This window comes from Macaca thibetana, chromosome 1 (genome assembly GCF_024542745.1).
Source record: "Macaca thibetana thibetana isolate TM-01 chromosome 1, ASM2454274v1, whole genome shotgun sequence".
Classification (NCBI taxonomy): Eukaryota; Metazoa; Chordata; class Mammalia; order Primates; family Cercopithecidae; genus Macaca; species Macaca thibetana.
In genome coordinates, this window is record NC_065578.1 from 56,811,127 (window position 1) to 56,833,540 (window position 22,414).

A 22,414-nucleotide genomic window follows, 5' to 3' on the forward strand; every position below is an offset into this window, starting at 1 on the left:
TCCTACCTTTGTTGCCAGCCCCAGCCTAACGCCACTTATCTTATCCACCTGGATTTACATATCAGAAAGGCCTAATCAAAGCCTGCCTGATTGTCACATCCACCCTGGTTACAAATCTGCCATCTAATCAAGAAGCCATACAGCAAATCAACATGCCCTTCTTTCTGAAATCTCTTGCAGAAAAATGGGAGAGCAGGAGTCAGAGCTGTGAACAAGGACGGCAAGAGTCAACCAGGGGAAAAATTCCCTCCCTAGCTGTGTAGCACTGGGAAGAAAGGGACAAGGCAAAATGTTTTGTCTGCAGTTTGATACAACAGTGAGTGTGGGAGAAAAAACTAATGAGCGCAAAGTAACACATTTCTAACCTATGGTGCCTAATGGCACCATCCTAAGATTCTCTGGGTCCACAAGGCTACGAACTTAGAATCAGAGATCCTTTATTTAGTCCAACATCTGGATTGTACATTTTATGAGCTAAGTCAGGTTAGAGGGATGAATAGCTAACAATAACAGGTAACTTCTATCGCGCCGTTAGAATGGGCCAGCTTTTCAGGCATGATCTCCTTGGGTCCTCACAGCTAATTTTTTCTTTAATACAGATAAGGAAAAAGAGACTTAGCAATGCCATTTCCACATAACTGTAGAGCAAGTAAGTCGTGAACCCAGGACACAGACATAGATTATTTGTTCATTCAGCAAACTAATTTTTTTAAGTCTCCTGAATGGCACATCTTAAACTTTAAAATATGCATACAAGCCACTTAGAGATTTTTAAAAATGTGTTTTCTGATTCATTAGACCTTGAGTATGTATCCACATTTTTATTTATTTTATTTTTATTTTTATTTGAGACGGAGTCTTGCTTTGTCACCCAGGCTGGAGTGCAGTGGCATGATCTTGGCTCACTATAAGCTCTGCCTCCCGGGTTCACACCATTCTCCTGCCTCAGCCTCCCGAGTAGCTGGGACTATAGGCACCCACCACCATGCCCAGCTAATTTTTTTGTATTTTTAGTAGAGACGGGGTTTCATCATGTTAGCCAGGATGGTCTCGATCTCCTGACCTTGTGATCTGCCCGCCTCGGCCTCCCAAAGTTCTGGGATTACAGGCGTGAGCCACCGCGCCCGGCCGGTATCCACATTTTTAATAAGCCCCCTGGTGATGCGGCCCTTGCACAGACCATAGATAATCCTGACTCCGTTACTCTTTTGCTGTGTCCCTTGGCAAATTACTTAATTTCTCTGAGCCTCAGTTTCCTCCTTATAAAATAGAGATGACACTAGAACCTGTCTCATGGGTGTATTTTAACAGTTAAATGACATACTCTATATAAAGCTCTTAGCACAGTCTCTGGCCTACTCGGCAAGGGAGAAAGCAAGCAGCAAGTGTCAGATCTTATGATTTTCATATAATCCATACTGGGCACTGTGCTGGGAATACAGAAAGGAAAAGACACCCTCTCAAGGAGATGCCAAATAGCGGGGAGGCTGGTGGGCTGTATGGTCTGTGACGGGGGCAGCTCAGAAGACAACTTACTAGCCTGAGCATGGGAATCAGAGGAAGCTTCTGAGAGACAGTCTTATTTCTGCCACCCCAGTCCACATGAGAGGAAAAAAAATCAAGATCAAGTGGCCAGTTGGTGCAGGACACTGCAAGAGAGCGGGTTTACATCCAGGGGTTCAGCAGCCTTTAGGAGCTGATATGATCAAAGGTCAGATTCACCAGTTCCTGCCAAAGGACTCTTGCTGAGGATTTCATGAGGTCTCAGATTTTCCCTTCCAGGTTCCTGACAGCCATTTGCTTTCTGCCAAGACTCTCAACTCCCTTACATATTAACACAACCTTAAGCCTTTCTTCTGAGCCCCTCCAGGCATGTTTTTATTTTTTTCTGCACCCCTCTAGCCTTCTAAATTCTACCAGCCACCCAAGACCCACCACAGAGTTCATACCTGCTAAAAGTGAGGGTTGTTTGCATTTTAAAGCCTTCATTATTAGAGCTGAAGCGTCCACGGAGATGCTTCCCGGTTGATTTGAGCTTTATTTTTTTTTCTAGGAATGAAGCTTAATAATTTTTTTTCTATAATTGAGAAAACAGAAGCTAAAGTGAAATGACCTGTGAGCAAGTGGCAGAACCTGTACTAAAAACGTATTTCCTCATGCCCAGCAGGGCTGTCTCTCTCACAACCCTCTGTTAGAGAAAAAAAGCACAAAGCAGGGCTACACACTCCACTCTCCCTTCCCTAAGGAATCTCAGAAAGCTGATGAATGCATTTGGCATCCTCTCCAGAAGTGCTGGAAATAGCCTGTTACAGTGCAGGGTCTGGGCTTGGAATTCCACAGCTCTCCCCACCTGGGACCAAATGGACTCTGTCGCTGACAAGCAGCAGCAGGAGCTTGAGTAAGTTATAAAATACTGCTGAGCCTCAGTTTTCTAAAATGTAAAATGGAGATAATCGTACTTACTGACAGTTGGGTGTGATGATCCAGTATGATAATATATGTAGAACACCTGGAGAGCAGGTGCTTGCCCGGTGATGGGGCATTTCAAGGGTTTTAAGCAAAGTCACTCATTCCCCAGTTAAAAACTTTTGGTGACAGGCTGCACATATAGCCCTGAGGATGCACATAGCCTGAGGTCCCCAGTCTAGTGCCTGTAGCCCTTTGTAATCTGCACCCTACCCTCCCAGCCTCATTGCTCGGATAGCTCCTCCTGACACTCCGTTCTACTCTCCAGCTTTGCAAAGCAATTTCCAGCTTCCTAAGCTCCACTGTCCTGTCTTTACTTTGGACTGGTGCTTTGCCAGGAGTGTTTACTAATTCTTTTTCTCCATTTCCTCAACACCTCACGTCCTCTGGCCCTCTAAAGCTCATTTTTCGGGTCTCAGATCAGGTCTCACATTTGATACCTTCTCGAAGAAGTCCTGCCCCACCTCACCCCATCACCAGGCCATGTCTCTGTGCCCCCTTAGTGATCCTACTAGATTGGGGAGCAACTCACAGTGTTGTGCCATTGTCTACTCTTTTGCCATGTCTGCATCTCCCAACAGGACGCAAGCTTAGTGCAGACAGGAGTTATGTCTGAGGTCTTGTTCACCATCATCTAGCTCACACACTCCAAGGCCTGGTACAGAGTAGGAACTCAAATAATAGCTGTAAATGGAATCGATCAGAATAACAATAACAGTCTTGAGAAAAATAAAAAATGTCACCACTCCACGGTGAGCAAGACAAATGGGCTTGTCCCATTGTTGAGACGGAAAGCTTTACACAAATAATTTCATTTCCAGCCTTTCTAGAACAAAGCAGGACTTAAAATAAAATAAACCAGCTACCAGGTGCCTGGGAGCAAGGGTACCATAGCCAGTACCGCTTGTGGGTCAGGAAACTAAAAGAATCCAGCCTTGTCCATAAAAAAGGATGAGTTCGTGTCCTTTGTAGGGACATGGATGCAGCTGGAAATCATCATTCTCAGCAAACTATCGCAGGAACAGAAAACCAAACACCACACGTTCTCACTCATAGGTGGGAATTGAACAATGAGATCACTTGGACACAGGAAGGGGAACATTACACACCGGGTCCTATTGTGGGTGGGGGGAGGGGGGAGGGATAGCATTAGGAGATATACCTAATGTAAATGACGAGTTAATGGGTGCAGTACACCAACATGGCACATGTATACATATGTAACAAACCCACACATTGTGCACATGTACCCTAGAACTTAAAGTATAATTTAAAAAAAAAAAAAAAAAAAGAGAATCCAGCCTTGTCAATGCAAAATGCTTAGAGCCCTGGGGGTCGGGATGGGTTGAGGCAGGGCCTCTTTGAACCACAGAGAGGAAGCCCCTTTCTAAATCCCAGTCACTGAAAGCCACTGTCTTCCTTTCCTAGCGCCTATAGAATTGAATTAGCATAAGCATTGTCATGTAATGAGTTGTCAGGCTGAAGATGTAATTATTGCAAAGCAGTGAAAAATTTCAAAAGTTGAGCTTTAATGGCAAAATGAGATGGGAGCTCTGGCGTTCAAGTATAAAACAAACTTTTTAATATTCATTCCTCCTGCACTCTTTGAAATTCACCTTCAGAGCGCCAAGGTGAACAGGGGGAAAAAAGTTCAATAATTTTCAAATCCTAATTATAATTCATCACAGGTGATTAAACAAGGCTGTGGGTATTTGTTGCTCACCACGTGTTTTTTTTTTTTTTTTTCTTACAGTGGACATTTAATTTTAATTAAAAAGAGAGTTTTTTTTTTTTTTTTCTAATGATGCCTAATGCTATTTTTACTTTTCCATGCAGAGAGACTCAATTTTTCAATTTGCAAATATTATAAGATAAAAAATACTGCATACATGTTAATGCCTTTTATTTTGATGGGGTGGGGGGCTATTAGTTCATCCACCTTTAGGGTCTCTATACTTCCCGAGGGAGTCAAACCAGACTCCAGAGACTGTCTTTCCAGATCTCCATAATTTAGCTAGCATTTACGCTTCTGAAATTTCTGAGCTTCAGCTTCTTTATTTGAAAAATGGGGGCCAGGCCGGTGGCTCACACCTGTAATCCCTGCACTTTGGGAGGCCAAAGCAGGCGGATCACTTGAGGCCAGGAGTTCAAGACCAGCCTGGCCAACATGGCGAAACTCGTTTCTACTAAAAATACAAAATTAGCCAGGCGTGGTGGTGCACACCTGTAATCCCAGCTGCTTGGGAGGCTGAGGCACGAGAATTGCTTGAACTTGGGAGGCAGAGATTGCAATGAGCTGAGATTGCGCCACTGCACTCCAGCCTGGGTGAGAGAACAAAACTCCTTTTCAAAATAATTAATTAATTAATTAATTTAAAAAATGAAAAATGAGGATGTTAATAATGAGACATATTTTGCTATCCGTGGTAGGTACTTTGGGAAAGTAAGACGATCATTCTGTCTACAAGCACTTTATAGGACTGATGACCCACCATGAGACCAAGTTAATTCATAACAAATGTTATTTGTTGTTTTTGTTATTGATAAGTATTTGTTAATTAATTCAACAAACATACTAATTTTTTTTGTGTGTGTACGAGGCACTGTGCTAATTTCTAGGGTTTAAAAAGAGAAAAGAAAATGAACCATGTGCCATCTTTCATGATGAGGATTGATCCAGATTAGACAGGAAGACAGACATGAGAATAAATGGACCTGATTCCATTTGATTCTTACAGAAATGCTCTGAGGTGTGTAGGAGATAGGATTAGAAGTCTCATATAGCTTTGTAACTGTGTAATTTGGGGAAAGTCCTTTAACATTTTGAGACTCAAAATTCATTGCATAAATAATAGGGGACATAGTATTGCTTCTAGTTTTGATTGCTGTATAAACATTATTTGCCTTTATTTATCATCTTTTCTTCCATAAATCTCCTAATTTGTGCTCAAGTAATACTTCCTAGCTTTTATGTCTATGATTTTCCTTGCCTAAGCACTCTCCTCATTTCTGTGTCTGGCATACCCTTTAAAAGGTAGGATAGATACTATGATCCTTGTGAAATTTTCTCACATTCACAAGATAATTCAGTTTCCTTGATGTTGTTCCCATAATATTTCTATGTTCTTGTCCTGATTTCAGCCCAGATCCTGTGGTATACAATGAGTCAGTGACTCATTTTCCCCCTAGGTAGTGAGCTTCCTAAGGAGGTTGTCCTATCCCTGCCTGGAATAATGTTTCTTGGTGAAGGAGATTAATGAATGGATGAGGGTGAGTGTGTTAGGACTGCATGGCTGCAAGCAACAGAAATGGACTTTGGCTAGCTTAAATGGAAACATGAACTTACTGGGAAAAGATCAGGTAGTTATAAGTTTGGCAATGAGGCTGCAGGACCAGGCTTACAGAGAGATGAAAACTAGGACAGATTTAGGTATCTAAGAGGCGAGAACTGATAGACTAAATTCAGAGGAATCCTTTCCAATGTCTTCCCATCAATGCTACACAGCATTCTAGATTTGAATGCTGTGTGTGTGTGTGGAGGGAAGTGGGGTCTGAATCACCCACCCAGATCATTGAGGGCAGTGCATCTTCAATGTCAGTCCTTCTGACTCTCCCAAGGGGAAAAAGGAACTTGAGGTGCTATTTCCAATAGAGGGGGCATGAGTGCTGGGTGGCCCCATAGAGCAAGTGATCACCACCAACTATATGTGAATAAATGAGGGACTCCCCAACGAGAGGGTGAACATCTTCTGAATAGCCTAGGCTAGAGTGCAATGGCATGATCTTGGCTCACCGCAACCTCTGCCTCCCCGGTTCAAGCGATTCTCCTGCCTCAGCCTCCTGAGTAGCTGGGATTACAGGCATGCACCACCACGCCCGGCTAATTTTGTATTTTTAGTAGAGACAGGGTTTCTCCATGTTGGTCAGGCTGGTCACGAACTCCCGATCTTAGGTGATCCGCCTGCCTCAGCCTCCCAAAGTACTGGGATTATAGGCATGAGACTTACTCATTTCTGTACCCTGTAGGTGGCACAGTGCCTGTCAGTAAAGGATATTCTCTATTCATCTTTATTTTGAGATCCGGTCTAGAGTTCTTTTCTGGCAGGTGGTCTTTATTTTCCTATAGCCCGGAAGAGACAACTCTCCCTTGAACACTTAAACTCAGTGCCTTCTATCTACAGCTCTTGTGTCAGACAGCGTGAGGCCTGATCTCATCACTCTGACCATCTAACAACGATCAGTCTTCTTGTTTGATAAATCAATTGAGTGGGGACCACATCAGGCATTAAGGTGTCCCACAAGCATCATCCCAGGTGGGCAGGCACAACCTAGGTGCCCTGATCCTGTAGTCCTTTAATTGGGTAAATTTATAGTTGTGCCTTTTACCCCTTCCTATTTTGTATCCGTTTCTGAGGCTTCATTCTCCATTAAGATCAAGTTTACACAAGAGGCTCCAAGCAAAGCAAACTCAAGTCAGACGTTTTTGGATGGAACCCAAAGGCCCTGATAATTCACAGGTGAAGAGGATTAATTACATTACCATGCTTCTGACACACCCCTTTCAAAGTGGTTTAGCACTGCTGTTTAGTAAATGTTATTCGCCTCCTGCTTCTGGTACCAGCCACATTTGCATATTCATCAGAAGTGTGCGCACAGTATTAAACCCGACCGTTACCACACTTCTCATTCCCAAATCCCTCTATGAATGCTGATACCTATTTCTCTAGCTGCAGCCATAATTTTCTCAAGGTCGGCATGTGCTGGCGTTTCCCCGGGGAGCTGGGGGCCTCCATTGCCCTGAAGAAGCCATGCACTGCTGCTTCCTGTCACCTCAGTGGGTATGACTCCATGTGACTTCAGTGTGTCTGATGGGAGGTGGTGTTTGTGGAATGTACTCATGCCAGTGAGCAGGCTTGAAGTGAACACTGGAAGTGGAGTCACAAAAGCTGGTTCAAGTCTAGGCTCCAAAACCTGGTGCAAGTTGCTTCTAGCCACACTGAGCTTCAAGACCCTCATTTGTGAAACAGATAATAAGTTATCTGTGCTGCTGTGTTTACTCCGTGAGATTATGTAGGTGAAGGTGCTGTGTCACCTTTAAAATTACGTAGAAATTACGTAATTACGTAATTTTTATTACGTAAAATTATGTAAAATTTTTATTACATAAAATTACGTAAAATTACGTAGATTCATTTCTTGTTTTATTATAAAAGAAAAAAAAGAAGAGGAAGCCCATGCTAGCCACAGGAAAGAGCAGGGGAAACCGAGACAGTCACAGTTTCCTGGTTAGTTCCCAGCTGTTTAAGTTATTCTGGTGGAGACCTCAGACATCATTTTGTAGTAGATACTTCTCCAATGTACTTTTATGAATTATTGACCCACAGAGCCAGAAAATATGGCAATAATAAGTACAGTCACTAAGTATTGGGGCAGCTTGTGATGTCACAGTAGAGAACTCCAACATATTCAACCTCTCCAGGTGTTCACTTGAAGTCGCTTCACTAGGGTTCGTGTGTCAGGGAGACATGGCCACTCCTCCGCATGGAGGAAATGGGACTCCATCCTCAGCAAAGAAGTCCCTCTTCAAAATTCCCATTCCAACTTGTGATAACTGAACTGTTGCATGTACTTAGTGTTGGTGAGACCCATAGGAGTTGTGTAATCAATTTTTACATATTTTCCTTGCTAGTTGTTACCCAGACCTGAGACCTTACTTGAAATATCCTATCTCTTGTATCTTGGTCTCTTGGGCAACTCTTTCCAAATAACATATGATTATAAAAATTAATAATAAAGATAATCCTTAATAATAAGAACTGCCATAAAGAATATAAAACAGGCTAATGAAATAAAGTTATTTGGGAAGTGGGGTGCACAAACCACTCGAGATGATGTTTGGAAGGAGAACTTTAAAATGAGAAGGAGACAATACATCCTGAGTTGAAATAATTTTCTTTCCTCTTATTTCCTACTGTCTTTCCATGCCTAGTGGAGCATCTATCACAGTTGGCCTGCTCCCAGAATTATTTATTTCTATCTTCCCAATAGACTGTGAGAGCCTAGAGGGCAAGACTTATCATTTATCTCCACATTCTTCTAGGGTGTTCGTGTTACTTGTAGCAGGTGTTCAGTAAATGAGTGCTAAATAAAATGCAAATCATGTTGAGAGTAGATCAGAGGCCTCTGTTTCACATGGCTATTTACCCAGAAACTGTCAAGGGTCTGGCCCTTCAAGGACATACAGTTAACTATATGAAGAAACCAAATGTGCAACCCATCCTTTACAGCAGTGTTTCAAGGGTTGGCTCCAGAGAGAAAATACTGCAGCCCTATTTTAAGTGGAAAAGCCTTTACTGACATATTTTCTTGACTCTAAGTGCAAGTTCCACTTCTTGCCATGGACTGTGTTTTTATGAGAATTCACTTTCATGTTGCCTAGATCCCACAGGTTTCTTATGACCTTAAGAACAATATAACAACTGAATTCTTTATTCAGTTAGTATCACTGAACACTGATGTTTTCTTCTAAACACAGTTTAATCCCTAAAGCAAAATCTTGATTGATGACCCGGGGTACCATATTCAGGACTTGCATTTTTTTTTTTTTTTTTAATTTTAAACAACTAGTAATCAATTTATTAAGACAGTTGACTTAAGCATCTGCAATGGTGACTTCCACCTCAACTCCTCGCTCAATACTGATGGAAATAATCTGCTTAACACTCTCAGAAGGACTGTGCAAGTCAAAGAGTCACTTGTGGATTCTCATCTGGAAATGACCTCATATCTCAGAACCTTCACCACAAGGAGTTTTTCTTGTAATGATTCTCAGAATCTTGGTAGGTATTCAAAATGGTTCTTTCCCTTTGAGATTCTTTTCCTTTGCTCCTCTGATCAAGTCAGCACACACCATCTCCTGAGATTTTACATTGCAGTTCTTTAGAGTGATTCAAATTTGGTGAATCGCCACCTCCGGCTCCATGAGTGTTTTCCTGGTATTTTTAAAAGTCACGGAAGCTGTGCGACTTCCTGACCATTTTGTTCCTCAGTGAGAGTGAATGGTGGTGAGCCAGGAGCAGGAGCTGGCAGATGGTAGCCCCACACCACTTGTGACCGCATTGTCCTCAAAGAGCGATTTGTATTCTTATCTAAAGTTCTTCATACAGCCATCCATTCTAATCCTATATATGTACACATTTTATTTTATATATATATAATATTATATATATATATATATAGAGAGAGAGAGAGATGGATTTTCACCCTTTTTGCCTAGGCTACAGTGCAATGGTGCGATCTCGGCTCACTGCAACCTCCACCTCCAGGGTTCAAGGAATTCTGACTCAGCCTCCAAGTAGCTGGGATTACAGGTGTCCACCACCACATCTGGCTGATATTTTGGTATTTTTAGTAGAGACAGAGTTTCACCATTTTGTTCAGGCTGGTCTCGAACTGCTGACCTCAGATGATCTGCTCACCTCGGCCTCCCAAAGTGCTGGGATTACAGGTGTGAACCACTGCACCCAACCTAATCCAATATTTTTCATAATACATTGGTGAATCATTAAATCAGTTTGGTAAGTTTTGACCAGAATTTAATTTAAATTAAATTGAGTAACAAAAAATATCATAGTCTATCAAAGTTAAAGGTGTGCTTTTGTGAGTCATGTTTGGTTGCATGTGTGCACATACTGGGTCATAGTCCAAAAGGTTTAAAAGTTATTAATGTGACCATTTCTCCAATTACATTCCCTACCAGTCACACATTTTTCTGGAGGATGCCTTCATCTTTCATGTGCAAGCATTAGTTTTCTGTAATGCCCAATGTGACTTACCATGACCAAACTGAATTCATTATCTTCTCTTCAAACTTGTTCTTCCTTCTGCCTTCCCTATTTTTAAGAGTTATTATCTACCCAGTCATGTCAAATCTTTTGAATTTGATCTTGGAAACATACCTAAAATGTATTCCTTTGCATCGTATACAAAAGCCGATGCCCTAGGTCAGCCTCATCATCTCTTGCCTGACCATTGCATTGCTCCTACCTTAGGTCTTTCTGGTTTGGGTTCAACCCCGCCCAGTTGAAATGTTATTTTACCACTCAAATGAAGCTTGCCTATGTAAATAATTTAGTTGCATCATACACATTTCTTTCCTCTTTCTCCCATGATCTCATTAAAATTAAAGAACTAACAAAAAGACAGAGGGGTTAATAAATGAGAGAGGACCCATCAGCACATGAGAGAAGTAAGCAAATTTAAGAAAGTCTGAAGGCTGGTGGATGATAGGTCCTGGATCAAACAGTCCAGTAATAACTGTCGGGAGTGGATTCAGCTGACAAGCACAGTCACCAGCCAGGCAGAACCACAGAGGGGTCAGCATTCAGATTTGTCAGGTAGGACAGAGCATGCAACATGGGACAAAAATAACTGCTGGACAGCCAACGCCCTCTCTTCTTCCTCTACTCCCATATGCAGCTTATAATACCTGAAGACCCAGACATGCACATACCCAGAAAAAATCTCTATACTCTATGCTACACCTCCCACTACCTGGGAGATATGACTGTAAATATGTGTGTGTATATGTATATGTGTATATATACACACACATATATACATATACATACTATACATGTAAAATAAAATATATACAAAAGAGACTATAAATATATAAATTGAATACACACACAGACACATACATATACATTGTAACCTCTCTGGGTAAGTGTCTTCAGCTGAAAAGTAAGATCACCTCCAGCTCTGACAATCTATGATTTTCTCTCCCACGTGTTTAAATTTATATCTATTCTCTGGTCATACAACCAGTGTGCTGTAAAGATACGAAAAAAAAAAAAAAAAAAAAAGACAGAGAGAAATGCATTGCTTCCTTGCTTAGGCTTCATCACTGGTAGAATTCTAAAGGAATTTGCAGTAAAGCTTTGGCATCCTCATATCTGAAAGCTTGGCAGGCCATGAGTAAAAACCTGCACTTATCAATAGACTTGAATTATTCTCCTTTTAATTAATACCATTAAACAAATTAGTATTCATTAAATACTTGTGATATGCCAGATGTTGGGCTTAACACTTATGTGTGTGATCACACTTAGTATTCAAACAACTTTTCAGATGAGCATTATTATTCCCATTATGCAGACAGGGAAATTAAGGCTCAGTGAGGTTAAGTAACTTCTCAACATCTCAGAGCTCAGCAAGTTGCAAATCCAAATTTCCATATTAAATCTACCAGGTTCCAAAACATATGTTCTTAACGCCTTCGTTCTACTGACTGGTGGTTAAGCTCTTCTATTAACTTGAAGTCAATTCACTCTGCCTCCGTTTCCTTATCTGTCAAACAGGGGAAATCCTTCACTCTTACCATCTTTAAGTTATTGTGAGGATATTTGATATTGAGCTTAATTCTGCCTTGATAAAATTATGTGTCATAAAAATGCAGGTTATAAATATAAATAGCAATTTGAATGCCTGGGTGTGCATTACACCCCCCAGTTTAGCCGGGTCCAACTCCCTCTGACCTTACATCAAAGCTATTTATACCTTTTTTCTGAGCATGGCCCCGACAGACATTTGCATTTGTAATCCCTGGACTAGAGGCTGGAAGCTTTCTTGAAATAATAAATACAGTCAGTTCTCCGTATCTGTGAGTTCTGCATCTGTGGATTCAACCAACTGCGGATCAAAATATTCAGAAAGTAAAACGGATGATTGTATGTGTACTGAACATATGCAGACTTTTTTTCTCATTATTATTCCTTAAGCAATATAGTACAACAACTATTCGTGTAGCATTGACATTGTGTTAGGTATTATAAGTAATCTAGAGATTATTTAAAGGATACAGGAGGATGTGTGTTTGTTATATGCAAATATTATACCATTTTATATAAGGACTTTGAGCATCTGTGGGTTTTTGTATTTGAGGGGGATCCTGGAGACGAATTTACCCCACAAATACCCAGGGACGACTTTACAATCTAAAAGGGAAAAAAGAGCAGTTCATTAAATGGTATGCCTGCATGCATTTTCCTTTACTTGCCATTGTCTACAGAAATGGATCCTGGTTTCCTCATCTGAAAATTCAGGATAGATAGTCACTGGTTTTTTTTATGAAGATTAAATAAAGTAACATGAAGGCACTCTGAAAATTCTAAAAGGCAAAAGAAATCTAAAATGCTATTTTAACAAACAACATACTTGCTAAAGTTTCAGCATTATGTCAAAAAATAAACTTAGAAACACAGACCCCACCATTTTTTTTACACTCCAGATGTTAAAACATCTTGTTTAGTCACTTTAGCATACATCTCAAATTTATGATCAATTTGTTTGAAACACAGTCTTGTTGTATTTAAAAAACAACATACTCTGGACAAATATAATTCTTCTGGACAGGTACAAAGTTAGAACTATTTGGAAATGGCTGCAGGGATGCATATTTACTGGGCACCCACTAATTGTCGGGTACCAGACTAGAATCCTCTGCTGGTATGCTCCCTGTGGCTTCTCAGCCCTTGATTATTGGAGCCCTCCTTCCACTAATTGAACTGTGTTGCTGTTGATCTGTCCTCTCTTCTATACCGAGGACTCTACAGTTCAAGACTTGCCAGTTATCTTTTCATTCTGAGTACACAGTAGGCTTGTAAGACACTCCTGTTGAAGTGGAGTGAATTCATCTGTTCCTCTATATAATAGTAAAAGTAGTTCCTGGTTATTGAGCTTTTAAGTCAAAAGCTTCTGATATGCATTAACAATCATTGATTCTTGCTGAGCCTCACCATGAACCAGGCACTAATCTGAGCTCTCTACACATGTTGATTCATTTTTTTTTTTAACCCCATGAGAAAGGCATGATTGTCAATCTTGATGTACAGACAAGGAAATAGAGGCCCAGACTGATTATGGGACTTGCCCAGTGTCACCAGGCAAAGTTTTGTTTGACCCCAGAAGTCTGGTGCCAGAACCTAGGCTTTTAACCAAAATTACACTGCCTTTGTATTAGTTCATTCTCACGCTGCTAATAAGAAATACCCAAGACTGGGTAATGTATAAAGAAAAGAGGTTTAATTGACTCACAATTCCACATGGCTGGGGAGGCCTCAGGAAACTTACAATCATGGCAGAAGGCACCTCTTCACAGGGCAGCAGGAGAGAGAATGAATGCCAGGAAGGGAAATGCCAGATGCTTATAAAACCATGAGGTCTTATGAGAACTCACTCATTGTCACGAGAACAGCATGAGCGAAACCACCCCCATGATCCAATCACTTCCCATGAGTTCCCTTCCTCAGCATCTGGGGATTACAACTCAAGATGAGATTTGGGCAGGGATGCAGCCAAACCATATCAGTCTTGCATGTGATCTTATTGATTTTTCATTTAATTTTCAAAAGTCAAAGCCTCGAGTGCTTAACTTTGCACTCAGGGCTCTAGTTACTTCTGGATGCTTATCTTCCTTTTCGACTATAAACTCCTGGAAGGCAGATGCTTATCTAGCAACCTTCAAGTTTCACTCATGCTTGCTTTTGCACTAGAATAAATCAGTACACTGTCGGTGACAATTCTGCTCAGCTATCTCACTGTTGGCGTGCAGTGGCTTTTTTTTTTTTTTTTTTTTTTTTTTTGCATTTATGTTTCCAAGTGTGCCAGTTTCAGGCCTCCCAAACTCAGGCACCTGGCATGTGCAGGTCTCAAGGTAGACTCCAAGAGCTAACAGGTGAGAACCAGTGCCCTGCTCAGCAGCAAGATTCCTGCCTTCCCTTTTAGGTAACTCAGCTGAAACAGATCTTTTTCCTGAGGGTACCCCCAGAATGTTTATTGTTCTATCACCTCCTGCATCACAGATTCCATAGTACTAGCATTTCTTTTGAGGGAAAAGAATAAATACATAAGGCAAAGGCTGATTATATGAAGAAATCTGAATAGTTATTATTGTAGTGAACAAAGTCTACCTGTCTACAATGAAGTTACTGATAAAATTTGCAACTGTGGCTTAGTCATCTCTGTAGTGTTTCAGGACACCTAATCTCATAGTGCTGTTCGGATCCCATGCCTAGAGGTCCTCCGAATCCACCCTTTCCTCCAAGTCCCCACAGCTAGAACACTGGCAAGCCAAGCAGACTAACCTTTCCAGGTGTACTTTGACTCTGAGCACCTCTCTCTACCTCCACTGATATCACCTCAACTCAAGCCTGCATCATGCCTGTCCTGGGCCGTGTGGCAGCAGCCCCTAGCAGGCCTTGCTACATCTACTCTTGCCACCCCAGCAATCAGATCTCCTAAAGGAAGAGTATTTTTGAAAATATTAATCAAGATACCTCATTCCTTTGCTATAAATCCTCTAAAGCCTTCCTATTACACTTAGAATAAACTTCAAATTCCATACCTGACTTCCTTCATAACACCCCCCCACCAACTTTGATGTAGTGTCATTGGCCCCTTTGCTTTTTCAACACATTAAGCTCATTCATGTCTCAGATTCTGTGCATTGCTGTTCCTACTGATTATTCAGCTTCCAGCACCCACCCACAGAACATCCCCAGGACTCATTCCCTCACTCATTCAGCTATAAACGTCACCTCCTAAGATCCATTTCTTACCTAAAATAGCAACTCCTGTCTTGCTCTCTGCCCTCACCCTATGCCATTTTCACATATCCATGTTTGGCATGATCGTGTGTGTGTGTGTGTGCACGCTCGCGTGCGGGTGTGTGCATGGGTGTGTGTGTGTGAATTTAGTTGTTTACTGTCTGTCCCTGTAGTAGGGTGAATAATGGTCCCAAAGATGTCCACATCCTATCCTAATCCCCAAAACCTGTGATTATGTTATCATGCATGGTAAACGTACTTTGCAGATATGATTGGATTAGTGCTTTTGGGATGGGGAGATTATTCTGAATTATCTGGGTGGGCCCAATATAATTACAGGGTTCTTATTAAAGGGAGATGCAGGATCAGAGTTAGAGAGAGAAGATGTAAGGACAGAATCAGGGATCAGGGAAGAGAAAAGATGCTATGCTGCTGGATTTGAACATGCAGGAAGGGGCCATGGGTCAAGGAATACAGGTGCAGGCATTCCTAGAAGCTGGAAAAGGTAAGGAAGTGGATTCTAGAGCCTCCAGAAGGAAAACGGGACTGCCAAGGTCTTAATTTCAGCCCAGTGAAATGGATTTCTGACTTCTGATATCCAGAACCTTAAAATAATAAATTCACATTGTATTGAGCTACTAAGTTTGTAGTATTTTGCTATAGTAACCACAGGAAATGAATCCATCCCCACCCCACAACTAGAATGTAAACTGTAAACTTTACAAATATAGGAATTAGTTCTTAGAAGAATGCTTAGGTCATAGGAGACATTAAAAAAAGGATTTGTTGCATCAGTGAATGAAACCATGAACTGTATGTTTACATGGGTGTCTTCTACACGAGGAAAAGAGTGGCTTGAGGGCAAGGACTGTATCTTATTGCTATCCACACACCTATTGCCCTTCATGCCTGACACACAGCAGTCAACACAACTCAGGAGATTTGAAGGAAGTAGCCTACATTTGTTAAATGGAATGATCTGGAAATAGTTGATAATATCATAGTTAAATATGTTTCATAAGTATGTAGTCTTTTATAGGGAAAATTGGAATGTATGTAATGTGAATATAGCAGGTAGTATTGTTTTTATGTTTTTCCCTATCTGACTTGAAGTTGTCAGCATGGAGCTTAAAGTAAAGAAGTCCAGTTTTGAATGAAAAGAAACTCAGACATACACATTTTAAAATTCTCATTCTGTTTCAGAATTGCTTTCTAATGAAAGGCTCCAGCTTGCCTCATGTTCTGAAAACAACTACCCATGAGGCACTGAGAGCCTACAGCGAGTGGGAGGGTCAGAAGGCCTTGAGCCTCACTCAGCAGCTGCTCCAAGAACCCTAGGCTCTGTCAGATGTGTGCACCCCATGTGTAAAAGCTGTTTCCCATACTGTAGTTTGGCTTCTGCACTCCATGGATTAGCTAGGGCCGATTAAGTAACCAATTTATGTACTCAGAGCTGTTTAAATGCATGCTGTGTCTGCATGATGGATGGCGATGTTCTTCTCTGAACCACCATTGCTTCCCCAGGATATTTTCCCCCTCAAAAATAAATATGAAAAGGAGCCTAAAATAATATTGCAAGAGAAACAGGAAATTCAAAACTTTTCTCAGCTAATTCTAAGAAAGTCCTAAAAACCAGATGGCATGAATAATTCTACCTGTGCGAGGGCCGACAGAGATGTGGGTCAGAAGCCTGCTGGAAGCTAGGGTGGCACAGCGGAAGGCACACAGGCCTTGGAGTCGGAGAGACCTGGGTTCAAATTCCAGGTGGGTACCTATTAGCTTCAGTCTTGGGCAAGTCACTTTACTGCTTTGTTCTTTGCTCTAGTGAAAAGGGGATAATAATGTTTAATTTTCAGGTTGATGTGAAGTTTAGAAGTATGCATCTAAATACCGGTATATTGGTAGCATGAAATGAGGAGTCACAAACTCAGGTTTCCACAGGGACCTGGCATATTGCATAAAGGAGAGGCTGGCCAGGTGGACCCGTAATGAATTGGCAAGTGTGTGCCCATTGAAAGGGGCAGCTGCTGCTGTGCTGCATCCAGCTGGGAGTGACCATGTGGAAATGAGGGCCCTTGTGTGCCAGAGCTTCTCACTTTTCAAGAGAAGCAAGAACGATTATTACTTTTTATGTAAAATCTCTTAAGCTTTCCATATTGACAACAAATTCAAAGTTTGAAAAAAAAAAATTACTGATCAGATCAAACACAATGTCTATGAACAGAACCTGACCTAAGGTCCATCAGTTAATGGTTTGTGCTCTAGATAAATGGTTGTTATTATTGCAACTTGGGGGAGCTTTTAGAAACAGAAAGTATCATACTGTCTTAAAGAAATGCTTTCAGTTTGAAGCACCACTTAATAATACGGGTCCGTGATGAAGCTTTCACTGTTTTGTGATGATATGAAAAAAAATAAGTTTATTCCCCCCTCCCACAAAAGCTAAATTTAATCCATTAAAACATTTCTAAGGAGTAAGTAAGTCCTTTCTTCTTTTGTGATACAGTCTTCTTTCCTTGTGAGATGATTATGACAGTGGGTGATGGGTTTAAGCCGTTTTTCACATCCTCGCTTGGAAAAATTATAGGTTGCCAGTGCTATGTTGGACTCCTTCTCTTTTTAAATTTAGTTTTACTGTTTCTTAACATCCTAGGGCTAGCGACCACTGGTTTGGGGCATTTTTACTAATGTGAATTTTGTCACATGAGTTGTTTCCATAGTGGGTATTGTAAAAGCTGTTGATTTCTCCTCATTATCCATTTTTGCCTTCTCTCTTAGTAAGAGAATATTCTGTCAGGCCTGTGCCCCGCAAGAATAAATACTGTATTTTACAGCCTCCTTGCTGTTTTGTGGCCACGTGACTAAGTTTTGGTCAAAGGTCAGCAGAAGTATATTCAGACATTTTTATGAAGCTTTCTTCAACAAATAACTAGCATACTCTCTTGCTTTTTCTTCCCTTCCTTCTACATCTGCTACTTGGAACATGGATGTAATGGCTGAAGAGCCATCTTGAAGGACAGAGCAGGAAGCTGGAAGGAGCCTGGATTCCTGAGGACTTCACAGAGTAGCACTACCAAATCTACTCTAGGACCATCAACTTCTGACTTATTTGTGAAAGAGAAACAGACTTCTCTCTTATTTAAACCAATATTATTATACTACTTGGAACTGTAACTAATCCTAACTGACAATACTGGGGGACGTGTTTGTAGCTGGGTGCTGTCATTTGTACCAAATACTTGCTTGGGATTAATTTCCCATGTTAATCAATAAGAGGGAGAGAAAACTGAGTCAAAGGAAAAAAAATTGTTCTTTGGAACAGTCTTGGATTTAAAAACAATCTCCAAGCAATTTTTAGTGATGCTGCAAACACAATTAGCAAGCTTTACCAACTGAAAGCATCTTAAGGGTTTACGGTGGAACTACATGTCTTCAGGTCATCGCTAACAACTCATGACTGGAGATGACATGTCATGTTCCTCCAGGCAGTTCATAATGAAATACGATCATCATAACTGAGTGTGAGGGCCTCTGTAAGTACTGAAACAGTGTGTAAATACCCACAGGTGGTCTTACTATGATAGTAAGTGTACTAACTGCTGCTATCTACAAGTGCCCTATGGGAATGGAGTGTGTCTGAGGGAAGGCACTGTGGCTTTTATTTCTTTTCTTTTCCTTTTTTTTTGAGACAGAATTTCGCTGTTGCCCAGGTTGGAGTGCAGTCGCATGATCTCAGCTCACTGCAAGCTCCGCCTCCCAAGTTCATGCCATTCTCCTGCCTGAGCCTCCCGAGTAGCTAGGACTACAGGTGCCCGCCACCATGCCTGGCTAATTTTTTGTATGTTTAGTAGAGATGGGTTTCACTGTGTTAGCCAGGATGGTCTCGATCTCCTGACCTCGTAATCCACCGGCCTCGGCTTCCCAAAGTGCTGGGATTACAGGCATGGGCCACTGCACCCGGCTGGCTTTTATTTCTTTACCCCTACTACTTGTCCAGTATTCTTACTATTGCCCCTCCCTCATTTGCTCACTCACCACTTCCTGGACACCCCAACATTTTCTCTGTTTCTGAATTATGTTGAGCTCATTCCCTCCTCTGGGCTAGTATATTTCCTGTTTCTTCTGTCCAGAGGGATCCTTTCTCAGACCTTCCTGACAAGACTCTTTCTCGCTGTTCAGATCTCAACTCAGATGTTACTCCTCAGAGAAGTCTTTCCTTGACCTATGAAATTGGAATATTTTCCTCAGTCATTCTCAATGGCACTTAACGCCATCTGAAATTAGGTATTCGTTTCCTGCATATTGAATCTTTTTTTTTATGCTTAGAATAAGGGCAAAGACCTTGTCAGTTTTGCTCACCTGGTTTCTCCACAACATAGTAAACACTCACTAGACAGTTGAATGAAAGACTATTTAACATGACACAATTACCATGGGCAATCCGTGGGATTCTACAATAAATCCATAATGTTCTGTAGGTACTTATAGGAGATCTATAATGGCAGTACAGGCATTATAGATAATCTATGGGTTCCTACAGATCACTGCTCTGAGAATATAAATCCTTTCAGATTCTTTTTAAAGGGGCTAAGACCCCCTTCAGGCAATCTGTGATGGCTCTATCACTCCAAATATTATGAAATGGGTCTACAGGGTATTTCAAATTGCTCAATAGAAAAGTGAGGGAGGATATTTCACATACTGCCGGAGCAAGAGAAGCATGACCAAAGGCATGGTGGTAGGAAAGTGCCAGAATCCCTGGGGAACAAGGCATCAACAGGACTAGCATGTCTGCCATGCTCTGAGGGTGGCAGAGGATTGGTAACTAAGCATAGAGCCCAACTGTGGAGAACCCTGAGGGTATGCAAAGGAATTTTGACTTGAGCGTTTCTCTCTGGGCATCAGATTTCTCACCTGTAAATAAGCTGATGTGCTCTATTTAAGGATGCTAACTGCCTAGCCAGTGGATCGCCATTAGTGGACATTCTTGGTACCCTGCCCAGACTCCCTTTCCTGGGCTGGTGCACATACTGCCCAGCTGCTGTGAGTGTCAGCTGCTAATGACTGACAGCTGCTCCCTTCTTCCAAGAATAGCCCTCTGCTGAGGAGAGCCACCAGGCTGGGGGTATGCACCATCCCCATCCCCACATCCATAGCCAATGACCAACCACCAGTGTATGAAAGGTTAGCCCCCTGCCTCAATTCACACTGCAGTGGCCCAGGTTGGTCCCCAGCTGAGACCACATCATTGCTTAACTTTCTTCCCTGCCTTCAGCCTCCTTTTCTCTCTCTCCTTCTGAGAGCCTCCTTGACTAAATAATTTCCACAAGTACCCCATCTCAAGCCCAACGTCTAAGGAAGAACCCAAGTTAAGACTGGTCCCTTGGCATACATCACTACATTGATCAGAACACTCTTGCCCTACAACCTCAGATGCCATCTTAAAATTGTCACCTCAGCAATTCAAGCAACACTTCCACTCCTTTGATACTGGCATTGGAGAGAAAACTTGTTTGGCAAACCCTGAGCTAGAAGATCTCTAAGGTCCCTTTCTTTGCTTACATTTTAAAAAATGACACTTTTTAGGTGACTTTAACTTGTGTTGTGAGTGAAAATGGGAAAACAGATACTCAGAGGTACTCAAATGGAAGAATTGTCAAACTCCTTTTCCCAAGACTCACCTATGCTTGTTTGCTCCATTCACGAACATTCTCCTGCCATAAAAGACAAAAGGTCCCTGGGTTCTATTTGCCTAGCACAGAACTGGGCACTTGGGACATGCTCCCTAACTATCTGGCGATTTCCACACTTACATAACTTCTCATTTTACCTAGAAAAGAACTTCCTGCTGCTTACAAATAAGGGACTATGAGTGTGATGTTGAGAAGACCCACCGAAGGATTTCTGGACTAGCACAAAGGACTCCAGGGAAGAGATCTTCTTCCTCAGGAAAAGGGGAATAAAAGACACACCCTTTCTGCAGACTCCACTGATACAGGAAAGAATATCATACTAAAGAAGCAGCAGACCGGGCGCGGTGGCTCATGTCTGTAATCCCAGCACTTTGGGAGGCCGAGGCGGGTGGATGACCTGAGGTCAGGAGTTCGAGACCAGCCTGGCCAACATGGTGAAACCTCGTCTCTACCAAAAATACAAAAATTATCTGGGCATGGTGGTGCGTGCCTGTAATTCCACCTACTTGGGCGGCTGAGGAAGGAGAATCACTTGAATTCGGGAAGTGGAGGTTGCAGTGAGATGAGATCATGCCACTGCACTCCAGCCTAGGTGACACAGTGAGACTGTGTACAAAAAAAAAAAAAAAAAAAAAAAAAAAAAGGAAAGCAGCAGCAGCAGCAGGTGGATTGACAAGTCTTCCTTCAGGGTTGGCTGGGAAGTGTTTCAGTAAGTGAGAGGTAGGAAAGAAGACCCTGTGGGTTCTGGTACTTTGTTTTTACATTTGAGAAGTGATTCTAAATAGTGCACCTGTCCACAGGGAAGCCTGGATGGTGGACAGTGGTGCTGGGTTCTGTGGTGGGACCAAGTCACCAACTAGTGAGAATTGAGAGCAGGAGAGAGTCTCAGGCAGCCTTTCTGGAGCCTTTCTATATATTCTGGAATTAATGTTTGTTAGAATATTAACAGTTATTACACAGATAATAGCATTGCTATTGTTTTAGTTGCAGAATCAGCATATACATACACATGTATATATGTGTGAGTGTGTGTGTATCTTTAAATTAGAGAGACAGCTGAGTAGAGTGGATAAGAATTTAGATCCTGGAGACAGAATGTGTTCAAATCCTGGCTCTGCAACAACTGTGTGACCTTGGGCAAGTAACTGAACTGCTCTGTGCTAAAGGCTATAATTCCATCATCTTTTAAAAGGACACTGATGATAATATCTCACCTTACAGAACTGTCATGAGAATTAAATGACTTAACCTTTGTAAAACACAGAGTATGTTATGTAGGTGTTTGCTAAGCAAACAATATGCTCATTTTGTCAAGGGCAATGAAGAAAACAATGGATTAAACAGATTTATTTAAACTGCAGCACTCCTCAGGACCTAAAGTGTTAATATCCTTTACGACAGGAATATGATGGGTAGCAGTTCCAGATCCTTTTTTATGGAGCATCCTGCAGGACAAGTGTCTATTAAACAGTTAGAGGGGACAAAACTTCACTTAAGGAGATAGTCCTATCAGGTGAGGAATAAAGAGAGTGAACTAACTTTTATGGAGCACCTGGTACATGGCAACACTGTGCTAGGAGCACGATTTGCCTTATCCTTCTTAACTACAACATGTTGAGACCATTAAGTCATCCATTTATTTTTTAT

The 22,414-nt window shown here is 41.6% G+C and overlaps 1 protein-coding gene and 1 pseudogene across 1 annotated transcript in view; both read right to left on the minus strand.

Moving 5' to 3' along the window:
- Positions 1-22,414, minus strand: part of DAB1 (DAB adaptor protein 1) — a 1,249,655-nt gene that overhangs the window by 591,003 nt on the left and 636,238 nt on the right. The gene's annotated exons all lie outside the window — the stretch shown is intronic.
- On the minus strand, positions 7,628-20,774 carry LOC126948226 (40S ribosomal protein S20-like; annotated as a pseudogene).